Here is a 9,366-nt window from a genome sequence, read left to right as displayed (position 1 = left end):
CCGATGGCTATCACTGGCCTGAAGAGACAGAGTGCAATCCTATGGCTTTTTAATGTATTATTGTCCTTCTTACTAGGCTCCTGTTTAAATGAATTCAAATATAATCATATGTCACTATTTAGTTCACCTATGCTATATGGCAGAGAAGGCAATGGCACCCCACTCCAGTACTCTTGCCTGGAAAATCCCATGGATGGAGGAGCCTGGTAGGCTACAGTCCACGGGGTCGCTAAGAGTCAGACACAACTGGGAGACTTCACTTTCATTTTTCACTCTCATGCATTGGAGAAGGAAATGGCAACCCACTCCAGTGTTCTTGCCTGGAGAATCCCAGGGACGGGGTAGCCTGGTGGGCTGCCGTCTATGGGGTCGCACAGAGTCGGACACAACTGAAGCGACTTAGCAGCAGCAGCATGCTATATGGCGGCTTCCCAGGTGGCACTAGCAGTAAAGAACCCACCTGCCAATTCAGGAGATGTAAGAAACACAGTTTTGATTCCTGGTTTGGAAATATTCCCTGGAGGAGGAAATGTATTCTTGCCGTATTCTTGCTGGGAGAATCCCATGAACAGATGGACAGAGAAGCCTGGTGGGTTACATTCCATAAGGTCGCACAGAGTCAGACACTAGTGAAGCAACTTAACATGCATGCTGCATGGCCCTCTAGAGGTTTCGTGAGGTCTTTCTGAACATCCTCTTTCACCTATGCTGATGCTCCCATCTAAAAGGATTATGCCTCCATTCCCCTCATGAGTTAAGTTCTGAGTAAGTTAGTTCTCATTCTAGCAATCCTTTTGGTGTCCAAAGAAAGAAGATCCCACAACTGAACCCTCATCTCCAACTTTATCCAACAGGGGCATGGACAGTGTATGTCCTTAGGACAATGCCATGTGCAGAAGTGGCGAAATGATTCTGAGAATGGTTTCAAGAACAGTGAAAGCCTCTAGACCCAAGAGCCTTGCTGGCCATGGCTGCCTTGGTTTCCTTCTCTCCTTACCAGTGCCTAGACAACAAACTATCCCTGAATCCACAGTGGAGAACTCTTATAAGGCACCTTAATGAGTCCTTCATGCCTGCTCAGAATGCACAAGCTATGTTCAGTGTAAAACAATTGATTAGATCTTCAAATTATCAAGCCAAAGATAACTATCAAAGTAGAAACAAGCTGAAGGAAAAAAAAAAAAGAGTCTTTTTAAGTGAAGGAAAAAACAGTAACAGGAAGTAGAGTCATCTTTCCTGACCTCTTGGGTACCTTTTGGCCTGATCTTTAACCTACGCAGGCTGGAGCCTCAGTACACCATGATCTCGCAAACCTTGGACCAGCAGGTTTGGATAAACATCCCCAGGACCACTGCTGCAGTTTGAATTATTATTGGTGCTTGGAACACAGAAATTAAAGCCATCAAGTTCTGAGTCTCTTTAAACCAAGACTACGTAGCATCATCAAAATACAAAGTTTTCGTAGAATTGGTCCTACTGACCCTCTGTGATGTTTTGAGGGGGCCTTCCTATACAGAGAGCTGAAGGACCACTTGCATGAATCCAGCTTTTTTTTTTCCAACTTCCCGAGTTTATTCCCAGTGATGCTGGAAATGTATGGAAAGAATTCCATGCCCAAAAGAGAACTGGCTTGAAGCAAAAACTTTACAAATGTGAATCTTTAAAAAAATTGGCTCTATTCTAAGAACTGTCAGAAGAAGAATTAAAATAAAGCTCAGGTGTGGCTATCTGAGTATCATATAAAAAATACTCCAATATTAACAGTATATTGGCTATTATAAAAAGATAAATGCCCAGTGATGAGGCAAAGAGTAGTTGACATGAATGAGCTCCAAATGGAGAGAGACTAATTGATCTTCAGCTCTTTCTCCCTGAAAAGAGAGGAACATATTCCAAATATGTAGTTGTTCTTTCAATAACAGCACTGTGCATATAATATCTGAGGGCTCGTGTTATGTGTTGGTAAGACTACTATCTGTATTTTGTCTGTGGATAACCAAAAATCAAGGGAAACATATAACTCCTTAGGTAAGATGACCAACTAATATCTAAAGCAAAGCTACTCTATGGAGCAGCTGGAAATGCTTGTTAAAATCATCTGTGAAAGAAGGTCAATCTCACTATTCTCATGACTCTCAAAATCTTCAGTGCCAAAAAAAAAAAAAAAAAAACCCACAGGGGGAAAAAAAAAACCCTTCAGTGCATATCACCTGGGAACCCTATAAAAACTACATATTCCCAGGGTCCTACCCCCCTGAGCATGCCTGAGAAGACCCAGGAATTTCCATTTATAACAAGCATTCTAGGAATAAGATAGACATATAATTAAAGGTTTGGAAATAGGGCCTGCAGATAAGGGCCAAAAATGTGAGTTATTTAGAAAAACAGAGATAGGATTTCATTTGTTTCAAGTACTGTATATATAGATTATAGATAATAAAGGAGCAATTTTCTATTTCCACCACACTGAACAACTTAGAATTGCGACAGGAGACATGTAGCACAGTATAGACTGAAATATACCTGTCTGTAAAATGCCCTGATTAGCACCATTTCAGAGTCTCTTCTTCTGTCCTGTTGTTTAGACATGGCAAATCCACCGGCAAGGATGGGCAAGCTTTCAGAACAAACATAAGCAGGGAACAGAAGACCAGGAAAAGCATTGCAGCAGATCATAACCCACCCCAGGAACTCCAAAGGGAGAGAAAACTGGGACAGAGCCAGGGTGTTCCCAGATACCCAGAAGCTCGTCCACAACCAACAGCCACCGAAGGGCCCAGAGCCACGGCTCTTCCACCACGTGCCCTTTGCTCAGGCTGATCCTCTTCTGTACCCAGGCCTGAATGTACATAAAGGTGTGATGTCAGCAATGTTTGTTTTGGTTGCCACCCTGGTAATCTGGTATCCTTGGGTCATGGGTTTTGGATTCATACTAACAGAAGCTCAGAGTCTAGTTTACTAGATTTGTGATCTTCCAACAAACTGCTTAACCTCTGCAAGTCTCAGTTCCCTCAGCTGTAAGGTGAGAATAATAAAATCAACCCCACAGGGTGTCATGAGGATTAAATGAGTTAAGAAGGAGTTAAGATGTAAGGCCACATATACACTCAACAAATTATAATTTTTTGCCATTTCTTTTATTGCTTTAGCACTACTGAAGTCATTGATACTATGATCATTCACATCATTATTCCAATGGACCCTAAAGTTCTTAGACTCCAATGAGAGTTCAGGAATTACAGGCCAGGGAACACTGCTTTAGCCCATTCCCACTTTTCTCTTTAATATCTAAGAAACCTCTACAATCTTCCAACTTAACTGCAGTAAGTGAACTCATAGTTAAGGGTTATCCTCTTTGTCACTGACTCAATCATATTCACCAATTATACTAAAATCATTTTTATCTTTATTTTAGGTTACAGTATAGTTGATTAACAATGTTATGTTAGTTACAGGTGTACAGTAAAATGATTCAGTTATATATATTCATGTATCTATTCTTTTTCAAATTCTTTTCCCATTTAGTTCTTATAGAATGTTGAGCAGTTTCCTTTGCTACACAGTAGGTCCTTGTTGCTTATCTATTTTAAATAAAGTGTTACCTTCTTTGTCACTGACCTAATCATCTTCACCAATTTTACAAACATCTTGAAAACAGTGTCCTCTATGTCTTAAACTGAAGCCATAACCTTAATGATGGAAATTTCAGGCATTGCAATAGATTCGAAGTCAGAATTCAGGGGTTAGGAAGACCTATCAGTTATTCTTCATTCACCCCGGTTTGTTAGAGATCAACTAAGAATAAGCAGAATCAGATCTTCCCATATATCCAACTTTATTTAATGCTGGCATAATGTTGAGACTGGGCATAACGTTTGGCTAGTGATAACATGTGATTATGAACTTCCAGTTTCAACACCTCTTTTAACCTTCCACACGTGACTACTTTCCAGAGAAACTGCATACTTCTCACTGCCTGAAAAAGCCATGTCCCCATTCTCTCCTAGAGAAATCTCGAACATTCTTCAAAGATTAAGTCAGAAGTCCTCTTCTGTGAAACCTTCCCTATTACCTGAAGTTGAAGGTAATAACACATAGAACTAAAGAGCTGAAAGAAAGAGTCTCTGATTTTATGGCTTGAATATATTCCATGTTTTAAAAATGCAATTGAAGGGCTTTTAGTAGGAAAACACTGACTGATTTCAACTCTCAGTGTTCTACAGGAATTATTATTTTTTTTCAAAGCTTTGGTTGTTTTTTTCATCTGCACATATTTGTCTCAGGACCTGTTTTCACAGGAAACCGAGAAAAGCCATTTAATAATATTCATGCTTGTGAGGGTGTAAAGAAATGACCACACTTATACATTTGTGGTAAGAACACACACTTCACAGATCTTTTTAGGGTAATTAATAGGCTATCAACATTTTTAAAAGGCATATCCTGTGAATAAGGCATTCTTCTAGAACTTTACAGTAATCCACCTAGGAGCACAAAGAGAGAAATATGAGGATATTCTCTGCAGAATACTACATAATAGACAAATGTTGAGAATATCTGTCAAAATATCTGTAAAAAAGAGAATGACTAAATTACACTATAAGCATTTATGAAACACTGTGAAGCTGTTTAAAAAGTCATTTAAAAAAGCATTAGTTTGAGCTATATTTTCTGGTAGGAAAGATGATGATATATAAGTGAGCAAAAAAATTAAAAAGGCATGAGTATTGTGTTCTGTATCTGTTATTTTCCCCTCTCTTTCTGGAAATACACATACACACACACCCCTCAAACTATTAGCATGGTTACCACTGGGGAGGCAGATGGCTTAGGGGTGGAAGTGGTAGCAATGGTACAGAAGGGGTTACAAAGGAGAATGCCTTTCTTTTTTTTAAAAAAAAAGTGCATATTACTTTTAAAATTGAAAAATAAAATAAATTCATTAAGATATTAACATCTGAAACATTCTTTACCATTTTAATTTTTCTTAAACTTCACAATCAGCACTGGCAGCAAAAAAAAAACTCAGGGGATGTTACCTGTACATTCTCCTTCCATCTCATATATATCAGTGTAAACATGTGTTGAGACCAAATTTAAGGGTAGAAATAATCTAAAATGCTATTAACAAGGGAAATTATCTGCTGACACTATTGTCTTATATACAATTGCTAGCTCATTTAACATGAGAAAATCCACATGAACCAAATCTATTTCAAACACTCATTATAGTTTTCATAAGCAAAATAAGGAAAACCACAATTACAAAGGCAAACAGGAAATTAAACCCAACTATAAATGTATACCTAAACCCCCTGTATATTTTTTCTTTCTTTATTCAGGAAATTAAATGATACTGAATGATAGTGATCTGCAATCTCTCAAGTGTTTAAGAGCAAGTACAGCATTGACTTATGAGAAAGCTACAGCAAACAATGCTACTGTCGAGAGGATTTAATAGTCTTGGGAAAAAACACTGCAAAAAACTATCCCCAAAAGGCAACCCATCGTGAACCAGGTGTTTTTGTCTCCAGAATTTGCTTTCCATAGAATTCTATGAGGGAGAGTGAGTTTCAGGGAGAATCTGCTGGCTAGTTTCAGTGAAGCCCAAAATGCAACGAGAAAGACATGGGGGAGGGAGGGTTGGTGAGAAACATGGCCCCTGCTTGGCTGTGTGATTATGAACAAACACTAAGCCTTGACTGTAAACTAGGAATAAATATATAAAATGACAAGGCTGCTCTGAGGAGTAACAGAAAAAAATGTGCAGCAAAGCACTTTGTCTAGATAATACTACTCAGGTATTGATTTTTGTCATTATTCCATTTCTGTTTTTAAAAACTCCCATGTTGGGATGAGAACAGAAAGATGATCAAAACATGTAAAAGATCTCAATAATACATCATTTTTGTAAAACCACTCCTAATGACCTATGACTTGATTGATGTGACTGGCAGATATCTGTGGAAACTCAAGAGGAACAAATAGGCCAACATTGACAAGCAGCAGCACATAATGTCTATTAAAACTACTTGGTTAATGATATGGGGTCCATTCATTTGGCTAATGTTTACTGAATATGAACTCTGCTTCACACACTGTGTTAGATGCTATGGACAGACAGTATTGTGTAAAAACTGGGCTCCTAACTAACAACTCAGAATCACTGCAGATGAAAGGTATTGAAAAAAACTACATAATTCCACATATGCAGTAGTTTACTTAGGAGATGATCCCAGAAATCAGTGAGAAAATGAGGAAGTGAGACAGGGAAGGGAAAAAAAACAATAAAGAGTACACTGACTAGCCAGTTACTTCTACAGTAGTCAGTTATCCCTAAGGACTTAGGAGTTCCCAGGACACAGGACTTTCTATGCTAAAACTGAGACAATTTCAGGAAATCTGAGATGAGTTCATTACCCACCTCCGTCAACAAGTGGGTCTCAATCATTGTGAAGGACTTCTGAGGGATTGCATAGAACACAACTTAGAATTATCTCAATGAAAGGCAAGAAAGTATTTATCCACCAGCCTTCAATGGCTGAGGATCACTCACAGGCATTATTTTTCGGTTACTGCCCAATTGACATATGCAGCGAAGAGGCCTCTCCTGTGTCCAGAAGAATGCCCTCTGAAATCAAGACACAGGAAGATGTTGGCATGTTTATGAAGTATCTGCAGCAAACTCTAGGGTCAGCCACGGGGGGCAAGGCATCAAGGCCATCTGATACAGGATTATTCTTTCCCAATCTGATGGGCTAAAGAATGAGCTCAATGCTGTTTTCATTAAAATTCCCTAATTAGTGCAGAGTTTTGACCTAACTTCATATTTGCATCCCTTTTTGAGCATTTGAAGACAGTCTGAAGGTAGTTTATTTTCTCAGCCTCAGACAATTACTCCCATCATAGAGAAAAATTAAAAGTTTAACTGAACTTGTCTAGAATATGTGTGTGCTGGGGTGGGGACAGAGGTGGGGAGCAAGGCAAACTCTTCCACAGGAACTGAAGTTGTGAACTCACAACTTAGTCACACTGTCCCCAGTGTCAGGATCCTTGTTACACTTCCCTTTACCTTTAAAGGAGAATTGAGATCCTTCAGTTTTATAAAGCACATTTTTTAGGTTCCCACCGAGTTGATTAATGGTCATGACTCATACTTGTGTCTCTTCCAAGGTTCTTGTCACATACCCATTTCCTCCTCCCAGGTAAATTTGCAGATCACCTCTAATTCCCTAAAGGCCTGAAACCTGTAAGCCTGGGTGAGCACCACCTCCTTTCACTTCTGCTGTTACCATCGTGGTCCATTTCTATTTTCTCCAAGACTCAAAATTTTGAATTAGATTCTAGCTGACTACTAAGGAAATCAGGGATGTTTAATGTAACTCTGAGAACAGTCATTACTGACACTCAACACACTCAAATCTCTGGTGTAATTTAAAAGCCATCACATTGTTTAGCCTAAAAGCTATAGTTAGAGGGACTCGCTGTATCATAATAAGAACACGAGCTTTGCACATTCAGAAGATAAATAAATCATAAGTTTAAACTGTAGGTTCTGTCACTTTGTTAAACTCTCAAACATTTCCCCAACTACCCAAGGCCTGACCTTATTAATCTGATGTGGTTTTATGCATTCTATCTCACCACATTTCATAGCACATATGTTATGGCCTTTTACCAAGCTTACCCTCCCACCGTGATTACAGACAGTATCTTAGAATGATGATCTTTTGATGGTTTCATTACCAAGCAAGAAGCAATCTGTATAATTCATTTCCCATAAACTAATTGCTTAGACTTTTCCTATTAACTTTTCAATTCAAAACTTGTCCTTTGGTTTCAAGGAATAAACCAGCCCTCATTTTACAGAGCAGAGAAGGCAATGGCAACCCACTCCAGTACTCTTGCCTGGAGTGGGCAATCCTATGGACGGAGGAGCCTGGTAGGCCTGCAGTCCATGGGGTGGCACAGAGTCAGACAAGACTGAAGCGACTTAGCAGCAGCATTTTATAGACAGAGCAGCTGAGATGCCAAGATGTTAAATGACTTACCTGAGGTCACTCAACTTGCAGCCACAAGTCCTTTTCCTAGGTTACTTGCCTTTCCTCCACATCACACATCATGCATGTCTTCTTGCTTATCTGGAAAGAAGAGAACATCTCAGGCAGTTTCTCCCCATCCATGTGCCTGGCTCGGACCTGAGTGCTTTAGGATCTTCTTCTGTCCCCACCTCTGTAGACATGAATGAATGTCAACAGCACCTACAGTCTCATCCAGACATTTGGTGCTCACAGTATCCTACGTGGACAGCTATTCACAGTTTCATAAATAATGTATCTGTCTGCACAACTCAGGTTCAAGGTCCCTGAGGACACACATCATAATTATATATTTCTTTTCATTTTCTCATTATGCTTAAATACCTGCCACTATGCATACGGAGATGTTTCACAAATATTTAATGAGGATAATGATAACTCCATTGATAGGACATTTTTTTAATGATGTTGTAGGGACTAAAATTATATTAATATATATATGATCATATGTGCATGATTTATATGTTCAGTTCAGTTCAGTCCAGTCGCTCCCTCGTGTCTGACCCTTTGCGACCCCATGAACTGCAGCACGCCAGGCCTCCATGTCCATCACCAACTCCTAGAGTCCACCCAAACCCATGTCCACAGAGTCGGTGATGTCATCCCACCATCTCATCCTCTGTCATCCCCTTTTCCTCCTGCCCTCAATCTTTCCCAGCATCAGGGTCTTTTCTAATGAGTCAGCTCTTCGCATCACGTGGCCACAGTACTGGAGTTTCAGCTCCAACATCAGTCCTTCCAATGAACACCAGAACTGATCTCCTTTAGGATGGACTGGTTAGATCTCCTCCCAGTCCAAGGGACTCTCAACAGTCTTCTCCAACACCACAGTTCAAAAGCATCAATTCTTCAGCGCTCAGCCTTCTTCACAGTCCAACTCTCACATCCATTCATGACTACTGGAAAAACCATAGCCTTGACTAGACGGACCTTTGTTGGCAAAGTAATGTCTCTGCTTTTCAACATGCTATCAAGGTTGGTCATAACTTTTCTTCCATGGAGTAAGCGTCTTTTAATTTCATGGTTGCAATCAACATCCGCAGTGATTTTGGAGCCCCAAAAAATAAAGTCTGACACTGTTTCCACTGTTTCCCCATCTATTTGCCATGAAGTGATGGGACCAGATGCCATGGTCTTAGTTTTCTGAATGTTGAGCTTTAAGCCAACTTTTTCTCTCTCCTCTTTCTTTTTCATCAATAGGCTCTTTAGTTCTTCTTCACTTTCTGCCATAGGGGTGGTATCATCTGCATATCTGAGGTTATTGATA

This window comes from Bison bison, unplaced genomic scaffold (assembly GCF_000754665.1).
Source record: "Bison bison bison isolate TAMUID 2011002044 unplaced genomic scaffold, Bison_UMD1.0 scf7180017864331, whole genome shotgun sequence".
Classification (NCBI taxonomy): Eukaryota; Metazoa; Chordata; class Mammalia; order Artiodactyla; family Bovidae; genus Bison; species Bison bison.
Note: the sequence above shows the minus strand (reverse complement) of the source record.